Below are 13,413 nucleotides of genomic sequence, written 5' to 3' on the forward strand. Positions count from 1 at the left end.
ACGTAAATTTCATTTTCATATCTCTGTTTTTCCTTATTTTGTTCAATGCCTACTTTCTCACTGGAAGAAACACGATCCAATTTTCCTGAAAAATCATCACGAGATTTAAATCCTATATATCTTTTAAGTATCTCCTTACGTCCGAGGGAAAAAAAAAAACTTAAAATTATCATTGAGATTATTTACATATTTTTGAATGTTTTAATGAGGTTACACAGGATTGCTAGGAAAAATCAATGCCTCATGTAACAGGGAATCATATGCAGATTTTTGAAAAAAAGCATGTACATTTCGTGCAACGCCAGGGAGTCCAAATCTGACTTTCTCCTAAAATAAAAGAGACTCGAGAAATTTTTTTCTCCAAGTTTAGAAACCATTCTAAAACTTCATGAGTTTGCTGTTTTGATCTAATTTAAATTTCTTCCAGATTTGTACCCTTAGAAAAAAAAATATGGCTTCATGCTTTTAGTGAAGAAAGATCAAAATAGTATATTAAATGCTCTCAGAAGACTTTTGTACATAGAAAAAATATTCAGTGAGTTAATATAAAATAAATCAGAAACAGACTGATTCTCCCCGAGATTACACAAGCATTTCAGTGTTAAGAAGATGAAGGATAAAAATGAGAAAATCAATGAAAAAATATTAATTACCCAAGAGAAACATTTAAAAAGCTTTAATTACGGTTCAGACACCCAACTCCCAACAAAAGCCAAAACGTTGTGTCTTTGTTCTTTACACAAGGTGGAATCTTAACCAGGGACATTTTCAGTGCTTGGTTGGAAAACTTAATGCAGGGGAAATTGGCTGGGTCACCACCTTGGATTAGGCAGCAAAGTCATTTTACAAAATCCAAGTCAAGTAATAAAAAAATCTTGTCTAAAACAAATACATTCTTTTCCCTCTGTTCAACTTCCCCTATTCTAAGGGAATTCCCTTCAGAAACCCAAGGTGACCTTGGTCCAACTCTACAACTGAGCCACTTTGGAGGGATATACCCACCCATGAATGTACAGCAGCTAAAACGAGCTTCTACCTGCCCGAAGTCTCCCCTTGACCCTCATGGCACTTCCAACCCCACGAGATCCAAGGGTGACTTCCCCTCCATCTTAGAATTAATTATAAACAGAAGGCATGAGAGGTCCCAAGCTTCCATGAAATTAGCTGCTTGTTCGTTAAGGCTCCTTATAAGATCTATCACCGGGTAACAACCAACCCCAATACTTAGTCACCAAAGATGACCACCATTTTAGTTGCTCATGTTGCTATGGGTTGGCCGCTTAGACTGGGTTCAACTTGGTTGCCTTTCTGTTGGTCTTGTCTAGGGTGTGTCACATGGCCATAGTCACCCGGCAGTTTTAACCAACGATGGGTGACCCAAGCTGGAGCCCCTTGTCTAGGCTGACGGATGGAATCACCCAATAGGCATATATGTGCATCTACTCTAGACCATCCATTCTCATCCGGACCATCCAGAGGATGGCAGCTCCAAAACTGACCCCAGTCAAGACCAGCAGAAGGACGTCCCAGTGGAGCCCAGACCCAGTTGCTGATTCACAGCATTACAAGCAAATCCAGGATTTGTTACATTGAGCAAACTGGTGCTCAGGGAATTTAAGTAACTGGCCCACACTCACCAAGACCAGAAGCGATGTTAGTTTCTTAGAGCTGCTGTGAGAAATGACCCCAAACTTTGTGAGTTTAAGCAACACAGAGTTACTATTTGGCAATTGTAGAGGTCAGAGGTCCGGGACAGATGTCACGGAGCTAACATCAAGGTGCGGGCAGGGTTGCGTTCCTTCTGGAGGATCCAGGGATCGATCTGTTCCCTTGTCTTTTCCAGCTTCTGGAGGCTGCTGGCTCCTTGCTTTGGGGCCCCTTCCTCTGTCTTCAAAGCCAGCAGCGTGGGTTGAGCCCTTCTCACCTAGACTCACTCTGGTCTCCCGTCTCCCTCTTCCCCTTTTAGGAAGTGATTCCGCCGAGCCCACCGGGATGAGCCATGATCATCTCCCTATTTTAAGGGCCAATTAATGAACAACCTTCGTCCCATCAGCACCCTTTATTTGGCCACATAACCAGATATATTCAGAGGTTCTGGGGACAAGGAGGTAGACATGTTCAGTGGGGAAAACCATCACTGCACCCACCACAAAAGCAAAGGAACGGAACAAATCACCAGACCGTGAGCAGACCGTGAGCTGTGTTGTTGATTGCCAGGCAGGGCAGGGGCAGGGATTTGGGTCAGAGCTGGGAGAACCAAGGGTGCCCATCTCTCCCCAGCTCCCTGTTCCATGACGTCAGGTGGGTATCCTGGAGTCGGCCATGGTGCAGGGAAATTGGCATGAGCTCTCAACCCCAGTTCCCCAGTACCGGCTGAGGACAGTTCCTAGGATATATCCGCACATCACTGGGTGTGATACAGAACAGGAGAGCAGTGTAGTGTCCTGGGGAAAGGTTTTATCAGAAAGCTGAGACTTGCTAAAGAAACCCAAGGGAGGCTCCCAGCCGTGCATTGCAAGGCTTGGTGGAAGAAGTCAAGAGTGGAAGGAGGGGAAGGGGTTAGACAGATGGAGGGGTTTGTCCAGACAGGAGATGAGAACACTGCACATTTGGGAACACGGTTCACAGATTTACAGAAGTGGCTGGTGAACGGGGAGCAGAGGGAGAACAGGTAGAGGCGCCCTCTTCAGGAGTCGGGAATGAATGAGCTGGAAGTACGCATTTTCGTCACGGTGAGCTGAACGCATGTATTTTAAGAACTCATTGATGCAACACTGTAGATCAAATGTCCTGCAAAAAGGAGGCACGAAAAACCAAAGGTGGTCGATTACATCTTGTGGTTTTTCCATTAAGATGTGACAGTTCATCACACCAACTCTATTCAATTCACGATGGTCCTGAACACGAAGGCAGCGTGGTTCCCCGTGAAGAATTCGACTTTGCTCAAGATACAGAAGATGCACACAGAGTCTGGTCTAGATTTCAGTCCACTTTTTCTAGACCGTGAGATTCATGATGCCACAAGAAGGGAGAAAAATCCCACAACTAAATGTAACGCAAAAGCCAGAGAGCTCTTGAAAGAGAAAGGAGAAGGAGTATTGTGTGTTTTGTCCGTACAGAGGTGGGTTCTTGATAGGAGGCTTGTCCGGGTCTGTCAAGGAAAGGGCCCCAACAGGGCAGAAGAAAGCTCACCAGGGAGGAATCCAGCGGCCGCTCCGCCGTTCTCATGGCTTGGGCGCGACATGTAATGGATCAAGTCACCTCTCTACACGGTTGAACCCACACTGTTGGCGACAAAGAGGCTCCCCCTATGTTTCAACCGTCTGAACGTTCATTTCTGCCATAGAAGCAAGTTTTAAAGATGGAAGTTCAAGCTGCTCCATCTGGACACCACGTGTCCAGAAGAATGACTGTTCTTAGAGATGAGTTATGTCTTCAATGGCTTCAGCTGGTGGTGGGATGTTTGTCCCATTACTCATGTACCTTTGGGATTCACGGTTCACTGGGGAAATAAGGTACTAGAAGCTGGCAGGTGATACCTGGGTACGAGCTATATAAACCACACACGATGGGAAAAGGAGAGAGCTTGCTAGGAACCCAAGATGAGTCTACGGAGGAAGACCCATTCGTACCCGCTGTTGAAAAATGGATTTTATTTGCACACAAGACACGGAGAATCAGCATTATGAGGAAACTCATGGGAACAAAGCAAGGCATGAAGCATGTTTACAGAAAAGCAAAAACATCGAATTCAGGTGTCATGGAGGGCAGGTTACTGGAATAATAAGCCAATAATAATGATGAATGGATAAAGATGTGGTGTATATATACAATGGAATACTACTCAACCACAAACAAAGAATGAAATAATGACATTTACAGCAACATGGATGGATTTGGAGGGCATTATACTAAGTGAAATAAGTCAGACAGAATCTAAAAAAGAAAACAAACTAGTGAATTTATAACAAAAAAGAAGCAAGCTCACAGATATAGAGAACAAATTAGTGGTTACCAGTGGGGAGAGGTTAGCGGGGAGGGGCAATATAGGGGAAGGGAGGGGATTAAGAGATACAAACTACTATGTATAAAATACATAAGCCACAAGGATACATTGTACAGCACAGGGGATAGAGCCAATGTTTTCTAATAACTACTAGTGAAGTATAACCTTTAAAAACTGTGAATCACTATATTGTACACCAACTATACTTCCACTGAAAAATAATAAAAAGTTTAAAAATAATTAAAAAAAAAAGTCAGTAATAATGATAATACTAATAATACGTGTAGGAAGGGACCCATTTTCGAAGGCTTTGTCACTGAAACAAAGAGGTACATACTCGATTCTGTTGAAACCAGAAGCCATTGACGCATCTGGACGGAAATCTTGTCTTGATCATGTGAACTTCTGAGAGATGATACTCTTTCCAGTGTTTTTCACACTGAATATGTGGGGATATATGTATATGTATAGCTGATTCACTTTGTTACAAAGCAGAAACTAACACACCATTGTAAAGCAATTATACTCCAGTAAAGACGTTTAAAACAAACAAACGTATTTTAATTTTAATTCCACTCCAGATGTTATCGTACTGCGGGTGGGTTTTTTTTCTTTGTTTCGTGTCTTGACCCTTACAGGATTGTCCTTGATGCATGAGATGTCATCTGAAGGAGGAAGGAGGTTACAGCACATCCAAGTCCCCAGAGGAAGTTTTAGGTCCACATCATCATTATGATGCCTTGATGCTCGAAGCACGGTAGCATTCATGCCTATATTCCTGCTCAGAAGTGAGGAAGACATTCCTCAGCTGGAGATCCTTTCCGATCCTATAAAGTGATGCAAATATATTCGATGCTATAATTTTAGGGCAAACCCGATCTCCAATGAGGGATTCACAGCTCACGCCCACGCCGATTTTAGTGAAAGTTGCTACAGAACCTTGCAAGATTCTTGGCCGCATGTTGGCCGCATGGCCCTCCAGCCCTATGGCTCGAGAAGCTGATGGATCCAGAGCAGAAAATGCAGGCTGTCCTTCCTGTGTCGGGCGAGGCGTGCTTTGTGGGCTAAGGAAAGGGCCCTGTGTGTTCCCTGTGGCTGGGCTGGACTTCTGATTCCCACCGGCCTCGGGGGATGAGACTAGACGGTCATATCTCAAGCATTCCAGCTGAGGGGTTCACTATATCATGTATCAACGTTGCGCTATCAAGCGAGAGATGACGTGGAAGGAAAACAATACCATTCCAAAGAAATCTCCTTCTGATGCTCACATACAACCCTGCTCGAGTCCGTTCTCCTTTTTGAAACCAATACCCTGCACATTTGTTGGTGCAGACGGATCGTGTGACAATCAGTCCCAAACGCACACACTCTAGAGATGAGCCAAAGCGCAATTCAATATCAGCTTTTTAAATACATTTTTCATACGTCAAAGTCTTCAGCAAACGTTACCTTCTCGAAAGCAGTGAGAAATGCGCTGTGAATATCTCCAGCATGAACGGTAAGGGGTTTATCGGATCCTTGTACAATCTGCCCCTTGAAATCTTTTAGGGGACGCTGTCTAGCCACGTGTGTTTCTCTCTGCAGAAGGGGATCCACATTTTCCAGAGAGGAGGATCAATTCGGGTTTTCTGTGCAATCTGGAGCCTCCTTGAGCATCAGATGAAGACGCCTGTGGGATTCACGCCCGGATGTTCCAGCTGATGGGGAAACAGATGGTGGGACTCAAGCCGTCCTTTGGAAAGTATCAGTAAAATCGCTGCAAACAACATAAAGCGAAGTCGGAGAGATGTTTGCAATCCCTGTCAGATACTGGGTCTTTCTAGTTCCATACGGCCTTTGCCTTTTCCCAAGAACAGTTTATAATAAAGTCAGCACGATGCCTTTTTCTGGACCAACCACACCTAACATCTGCAAACTGATGACCATCGCCCAGTGGTCTGCAAAGGACAGCTGTTTGCGGTTAAAGGCATCAACGGCATTTCCACGGGTGTCATCATTTTCCTCGGGCTCCATCCCTGCAGCTCATTTTCTCAAGTTTAGGGACCCAGCCTTTATGTTTCAGGTGCCAGCCCACAAAGGTTGCCCCGTCGGACACGAAAAATTACATTTACATTGGGTCAATTTGGAGAAAAGAATACTCTTTCAAAAAAAAAAAAAAGACTTTTGATTTTACTCTTTCTTTAGCAAATTTGTCTTAGTTGAGGTAATCCACCCTCCCCTGCCCCTCTTGCTTTTGTTCACATCAGCAACTTTTCACCCAGAAGGATCTCATCAAGAACATGCTGCATTTTCTCGAGTGCAAGGATGAAGTGGAATATCTTGCTGTTCTTTTTTGCCTGCTGTTAACAAGAAAATTAGCCTTTTCTAAGCCAAATTAAGAGACAAATAATTATTTTTTTCTCTTTTTAAAAAATTTTTTATTGCAGTACAGTTGATTTACAATGCTGTGTTAGTTTCTGCTGTACAGCAAAGTGAATCAGTTATACATATACATATATATCCACTTTTTTTAAGATTCCTTTCCCATATAGGTCATTACAGAGTATTGAGTAGAGTTCCCTGTGCTGTACAGTAGGTCCTTATTAGTTATCTATTTTATATATAGTAGTGTGTATATGTCAATCCCAATCTCCCCATTTATCCCTCCCCCACCCTCATCCCCCGTAACCATAAGTTTGTTTTCTACGTCTGTGACTCTATTTCTGTTTTGTAGATAAGGTCAAGAGACAAACAATGATTAAGCCTTGCCTTATCTTGGGCACAGTGTGGAATAAACTTAACAATAGCAGAATGAAGTCAGAAAGAGAAAAAACAAATACCATATGCTAACACATATATATGGAATCTTAAAAAAAAAATGGTTCTGAAGAACCTAGGGGCAGGACAGGAATAAAAACGCAGATGTAGAGAATGGACTTGAGGACACGGGGAGGGGGAAGGGTAAGCTGGGACAAAGTGAGAGAGTGGCATGGACATATATATACTCCCAAATGTGAAATAGATAGCTAGTGGGAAGCAGCCGCAGAACACAGGGAGATCAGCTCGGTGCTTTGTGACCACCTAGAGGGGTGGGATAGGGAGGGTGGGAGGGAGACACAAGAGGGAGGAGATATGGGGATGTATGTATACATATAGCTGATTCACTTTGTTATACAGCAGAAACTAACACACCATTGTAAAGCAATTATACTCCAATAAAGATGTAAAAAAAAAAAAATGCTTTTAAGACCTCATCCTGTAGCTGAAACTCCAACTATGGTAAGGTATATCTGTCTGTAGCATGCGTCTACCATGTTTAACGAGCTTCACGGGGTGATGACCACCTAGGACAGCCTGGAATGCCCTAAACCACGTGAAATACCCGAGATGCGTCACCTCACACACTTCTGCAAGAATTCCTCTGGGATTTATACCTACAACGGATAGGACTGGGTCATGAGATGCCCACGTACTTCGTGAAAATCTAAAGTCTGGCCAGACGCTCTTCACAAGGGCAGCTACAAGAAACTCAGTATCCTGCTGGACCCCAATGGTTGTAGCCTCACACAGACGAGCGTTTCATACTATTCTGTACTGTGGAATCACACACACACACACACACGATGAAACATACAATATACGCACGGTTGCAAAAATTGTAATTAAACCTTTCATTCGTTTTTTAAATCATTTTGAAACTATACCATCTCTTCCACCCATTTATGAACCTACGTTGTGCCATCTCTCTTACACGACATATTTCCGAAAAGGGTAGAGACGTAATATTATTATTACCTTCCTCCCGCAATAGAGGTTTTCGGTGGCATCTATGTTGGGTACCGATGGCCACGATGGCATCGTCTCAGACCAGAAGAAGAACGAAAAGAAAAAGAAGGTGGAGTTCACTAAACTAGGGCAGGGGTAACCTCCCCACCTACTCAGCTCACACCTCCTCCTCTGTGGGACTCACGGCTTCTGCCCATCTTTCTCTGTCCTTCCTCCTTGGCTTCCTAAAAACGTGCTTCTTTTCTGGGGCTCACGGCTCCCGCTGCAAATAAAGTACCGTAACATAAATCCTCGAAAACCCGGTGTCCTCTGGTCCCGAAATAGCAAGAATCTAAGGTAACCAAAAGGAGGACTGATCCCATTACCACTGGTTCAAGCTTCCTTTCCATTAATTAAAACCACGTGTGTGTGTTAAAGCCATGAGATCCACACGTCCCTGCGGTAGGGGGTCCCTGCAAGAGCCACGCAATCCACCACAGTCCCCGACGTGGTATTTCAGCGCATACGTGTCTACAGAAAACCGCCACAGGTGATGGTCAGCTGGAAGGACTTTGTATGAACACGGAGCCACGCCCTGGACGCAAGGTTCTGATGTCCCGAACCCATAAAGGCAAGTTCTCTAAGTGGGGACACAAACGCACCCTTAGCCCGTTCACCTGACGCTTCGTCCGTCCATCCGATGAATTTTGGAAGTCTGTGAACCATCACCGTCCCGTCAGCTGGACCCTGAATACGTCACACCAGTATTCATCTCCTTTCCATCTTTTTTTAAGAGTGGGAAAGCAGGCAACAGACAGTGGGAAGACACGTACTGTGGCTTGCCTTCTCTCTTTTCGAGAATCTCGAGGAAAATTTGGTTGTCCCCAAAGTCCCGTGGATACATACATTTTAATCTGTTGTAACGATTGTGTCTGCAAAGCACACTTCACCCAGGTGTCCTACATGAATTAGGAGCCAGTGCCTAGCGCGTGTTCACTGTGTTGGCAGACACTGTGCTAGCTGCTGGTTTCAAGGAAAAGCAACGTTAAAGCACTTGGATTAAATGTAGACTTTTGCTTTCTAGGTCATTGTTTCATGAAAATAAAATGTCACAGGAGACAGAAAGCCACTGCATGCATTCTTTCAAAATGTTTTCTTTGGCCCAGAGAAACAAGCTCCACCCGTATAAATATTAGGTGGCCAGGAAAGAACTGTTTACTTATTATTATAAAGGCTTAAAGGCAGCAGGAAGAATGTCGTGTTTATTTTTCAACACGAAATAATATTTGAAGCCACTGCAATGGCAAGAGGGGATGGGAGAATCTAAGTTGATAGAAATAGTTATAAAACTGTTACAATTGCCCAGACGTATCATCTGGTAGTTATTTTGCATAATGTTGACACCCCTTAGGGTTTCTCATGGGTAGGACTGTCGGTGAACGGCCAGCTCAGACACAAACTCAAGCCCAATGTATTTTTTTCTCTCCGAGGTTCACAGCATTGCCAACCGGGATAAACGCCAACCCAAAGAAGAGTATGACATTGTTAGCAAAGAACCACGATGGCATCCTGGGCGGACTGACGGATGGTGTCATTCTTCAAGCTGTTTTAGAGGATCGTTTCTTTTTCTGCCAATCTTCTCTCTTTCGTGAAGGAGAGGCTTGTTCTCTTATTTGTTAAGGTTTGTTTTCTTTAAGTCGACCCTATTTAGACTTCTTTCTGAGAAAAAGCATCTGGGGATCGCTAGATGATTATCCCTCTGTCACAAACAATTTGCAACAGTGCCCTTTATGGACAGCTGCTGCTTTAGCAAACCAAATTACAGGACGTCCGCAAGTATAAGGATGTCCCAGATATTGCCTTGGACACACTTACACTTGCCACTCATCTATTTACCAGTTACATTTGAAGCTGGGGCAAATAATGAATAGTTTTTTAAGTACGTATGTTAATTGGGGACATGCTTATGCTTTAAAAAATTATTCAGCATTTATCCCAACTTCAAATGTAACTGGGCTTCCTGTATTTTATTTGGCTACCCTGCCTTTATGAGCCCTTTCTTGGGGGTGGGGGGAGATGTGCATAGCAGATGGTACTATAATAATACCATTTTGGTCTTAAGGAAATAGTTAATCCTGGTCCTCCTGAAGCTGCTTTTGAAAGTCAGCCAGGATGCTGCGTTAACTATCTTTTACTTTCTAGCAGCGATAATTTGCTCGGGGCGTGGATGGGGGGGGGGTCACCCGCAGCTCTGAATGTCCACGCCAATCGCCTGTAACTAAACCAATGCCCATCTGCCTGTGGGGTACAACCTGCAGCCGTTTAAACTCCCTGAGACGGGAGACGATGGGCAACAATAAACCTCTCGAGGCCGTCCACGGGCTGTCCCAATGCGTACGGAAATCTTGCCCCGCATTCCTGATACCTTCCTTGCCAAGACATCCACTGCTCCACCCCCCGCCCCCCCAATCTACCAGCAACCTCTTCGCAAAAGCTTGTCTAAGCGGGTCCCAGACAACAGCAGGCTCAGAACATCGAGGTGTTCTACCGCGGAAAGAAGAACCGGTGCTAGACTCAGACCCAAGGTTAACCGCCGACTGGGTCCCGTCCTCACCCTCTGCGGGCGTCACCTGCATCCTCTGCGCCTGGATAAAGGTCCGTGCCCTTTCCAGAGCGGGCGCTGGTTACTGGGCATGCTGCCAACAGGCGAAAAGAACCTTGTTGGGAAAGTGGGCGCTGCTAAGGCTGTGGATTCCAACAAGCCTGGAGACCTAAGCTAGACATGAACGCCGGTCGGAGAACAGGCCCTACCCGGGAGGTGCCTGGCTGGGGCAGGGGCTTGTGATGCAACAGTAAAGAATTTAGAAAATGCCTTGTCCCCCTGAGCTCAGATGCCGTGGTCACCCATTCACAGCGGAGGAGTATTGGAGGAATAAAAGTGGCCCGAAGCCTGCTTGACATGGGACGAGAGAAAACAGAGTTACATCATTGGTTCTGACTTCTCTTCTTGGGTCCGGACACGTTAAAATGACTTTGTTTACTTCTGTGGCAGATCAATGAAATGGAAGCGATACTTCTAATAAGGTTCTCACCCCAAAACGGTGAAGATTGGTTTTTGGCATTCGAAGGGCAAGCTTTCTAGAACTGGATCCGATGAGAGAGAGCAAGTTTTCAAATAAAACAGGAGAAATGAGGCTTTCAGTTCCTGCTTTACATTCTTGGATAAGAACACGGGCAAGGTGGTGGGTGCGTGCGTGACTTGCTGACCATACAATCGCTAATGGAAGAAATGTGACTCTTGCCTTTTATGGATCCCAAAAGCACCGGAAATACCAACATTCCGCCGCCATTATAAATAATTATAGGATGTATTGGTGATGTTGAAATTATTTATATACAAGTCGTCCTAGCAGCCCAGGAGCCCATTCCTGGCCATAGCTAATACTTTTAAAATTAACTGAAGAGACCTCTTCGGACCAGCCCTGTCTGTGAACTACACATATAGTACAGTGTTTTGTTGTTTTAATAATTATGGTTCTGGTCTCTGTGATTGATGTTTGGTCTTTATTCTTTTGTATCCATTGTTTTTCAATGAATAGGGCAGAAGAGAATCTCGGTTAGGAAGGTCTTTTACCTAATGAAAGATGAGAAATGCAATCGTGGAAGGTTTTGCATGTTCCTTTCGCTGGTAAATACTCTTTAGAAGTTGTGTTCATTGTCTATTAACTGTTAAATTGCTCAGCTGGGTTTGGCTTAAAAATAAAGGCTTTACTACCTACTTCCCTAACGAGAGACACTGTGGCCCAATTAAGTACTGAGAGTCTTACATTTCAGTCCATTTCTCCAGACAACAGTAGGTCAGAGTGTGATCTCACATTTTTTGGTTTTTTACACCTAAACAGTGCGTTCTCCTTATTTGCAGGAAGGATGGAATTTAGAATCCGCTCAAGCCCAAACCCACATCAATTTTTAACTCAAATCTCGGTTGGCTGGCCCAACCACTGTGAAAAGAACACATCTTTTAAACACATGAGTGAACACTTATGATGGAATCAAAATGTGTTTTAGAAATACACATTGCCTTCAAGTTCCAGAAGTTTCTGAAATAAATTAAAACATGAGTTTGTCAGATGCCACAGACACCACATTGTAACCCCAAAATAGATCCTAAAACGATCTGGCACGAGGCATTTATGAAATAATGAACAGACCTTAGATCTGATAGCCCTATAAAAAAAAGAAATCCTAAAAACGTATAATAATAATAATCATTCTCCCTTTCATGAGCCAAAATCAGAATGGAATCACCCCTGATAATCTGTAATTAGCCGGTTATAGAGCAAAATGTTACAAACTTTATACTCTTGCTCGGAATCTGTAATTATTTGGACTGAAATGTTTAATAATAGTCATTTTCCAATTATTCTGATTTAAGAGGAGTCCTATGCCTATTTTTAAGGATTCTAATTTATCCTTTCCCTCAATAATTTCCTTGCACGTGCATGACTATAATGCTTAACACGTGTGCCTCTCGCCCAGTGATGAAGACAGAGCTGTAAAAAAGTAGGTATTCCATCTAACTCTGCTGACATCAAACAAACAAATCATCAAAGTGAACGCACAGGATATTTTTAGAACGCACAAGGGGTTCACAGCACCAGGCGGGGGCCACACAGCTGAAGAGCATGTGTGATATCTTCCTGTAAAAAGTTCGCAATCCAAGACAAAGATCCCTCGACCCAACTTGAGACAGCCTGGCATGATGGTGATAAGGGAGGGGCAGAGGCAGGGGAGGGGTTTCAAGGCAAAGAGAGTCTTCATCGAAAAATGCTACCAAGAGAGCTACCTACCCAGATGGCCACGCACGGGCAGAGCTGCACGTTGGAATCCAACACGCCAAGACAAAGGAAGCCACCAGATAAAAACAGAGATGTGAAATCTCAGGCACTTCGAATGCTATGGTCGTTTCAATTCTGGCAGTCATACTTAATTTGGGGTTTGGTTTCAAAACTCAAACCACGGAGGAATAAAAGGGAATAAATCCAAAGTTTCTCTTTACAATCTCCCTCAATTTCCCTCGGTTGTTATCTGTTTGATGTGTATCTTTCTAGACCTTTTCTATGGATTTGGGTCCATAAATACATGAACATGCTGAAAAATGTGTAGTTTCCCGAGGTGCATCATGAAACACAATGGATTCGCCTGAGCGAATTCTAAATTCACACTTTTCCACATACCGATATATCTTAGAAATCTTCCCTTGACCCAAAATACAGGCCTTCCACAGCTTTTTTTTTTTAAACTCCTGAAGCTTATTCTGTATATTGGCTGTACTCTGGTTTATTTTCAAATCTCGCCCTAATTTTATGATTCTTTCTCAGGCCACTTTTCTCTTGTTTTGGTTGTTAGTTTATTCCTTAGTACGTTTAATACAAAAGACTCAAGGAACCCAAACTAGCTGGTAATTCCACCACACAGAAATGTTTGTTGCCATTCTCTAAAATAAGTTATGTACGCCCATGGCAAGAAAACTCAAACCATACGGAATTCCCACTTTATCGTATGTTTTGCATATATAAATTATTAGGAAAAGATAACCAATGGAAGGGGCAGATGGTATAAGTTATATCACCCATTTCAAAGCAACATGAAGAAAATAACAT

The sequence above is a fragment of the Balaenoptera borealis genome, assembly GCF_965194805.1.
Source record: "Balaenoptera borealis genome assembly, chromosome: X".
NCBI lineage: Eukaryota > Metazoa > Chordata > Mammalia > Artiodactyla > Balaenopteridae > Balaenoptera > Balaenoptera borealis.